We start from the raw sequence: 357 nt of genomic DNA on the forward strand, positions 1-357 counted from the left end.
ACATAATATTTTAAAATATAATTTAATATTTTCAAAAACTATGAATATGTTTATAAACATGATTATTGCATCTATAAATACAAATAACTAAATATCTAATAACATGGTATCATTATCAATAAAATAAATATTAAAATCAACAAATCATATTTTAAGATGATGACATGTGTTAAAATCTATCATAATTAATAATATAAATATAATAAGATAATAACACAAAAGAATTATTTAATGGTAATTTTCCTTTTTTTTATTATATAAAGCTTAGTTTTTCAAAGTTGCTAATTAACATGACGATGACACATGGCAGTTAAAATTTTAAGATGATGACATGTGTTAAAATCTATCATAATTAAT

Source organism: Brassica oleracea, chromosome C3 (assembly GCF_000695525.1).
Source record: "Brassica oleracea var. oleracea cultivar TO1000 chromosome C3, BOL, whole genome shotgun sequence".
Classification (NCBI taxonomy): Eukaryota; Viridiplantae; Streptophyta; class Magnoliopsida; order Brassicales; family Brassicaceae; genus Brassica; species Brassica oleracea.